We start from the raw sequence: 565 nt of genomic DNA, 5'->3' as shown, positions 1-565 counted from the left end.
AAGCACCTCCACTTAGCTAAGCCTGCATCCAGAGACATGTTTCTGAGTCTTTGTTCGTCATCAGTCTGGAGTAGCAATGGCCATTTAGAAATGTATTATATATATATATATATATATATATATATATCTGTGGTACTCCAGCATGGCTGCAGTCCCAAAGCTGAAGCATATAAAATCATATAAATAACTATCTAATGAATGTATGCATGAATGTATGCATGTATGTATAAGAAAAAGTCATTACATAAAACAAATAAAAATGAAAAAAATGTCCCAGAAATGCTACAGAAATCTTAAAAATTGGAACTATCACAGTCATCCGATTTAAAACTATAGACACAGTTGAAAAACTGCTTTGGCCTGGAGGGATAGACTATCTCAGTGTTATGCAGCTAATATAGATCTACTACTCTACTTAACTTCAGTACAATGCTTTACAAGAGAGCTTTTTCCTCGTTCACTTCAGATCAATCACTCCTACACAGAGAGTACATAAAAAACGAACAAAGCTAAAATGATTTTGGATCCTTCATATATATATGTATATATATATATATATATATAT

Source organism: Octopus bimaculoides, chromosome 4 (assembly GCF_001194135.2).
Source record: "Octopus bimaculoides isolate UCB-OBI-ISO-001 chromosome 4, ASM119413v2, whole genome shotgun sequence".
Taxonomy (NCBI): domain Eukaryota; kingdom Metazoa; phylum Mollusca; class Cephalopoda; order Octopoda; family Octopodidae; genus Octopus; species Octopus bimaculoides.
The sequence above is the reverse complement of the archived record's forward strand: the minus strand, read 5'-3'. Positions refer to the sequence as shown.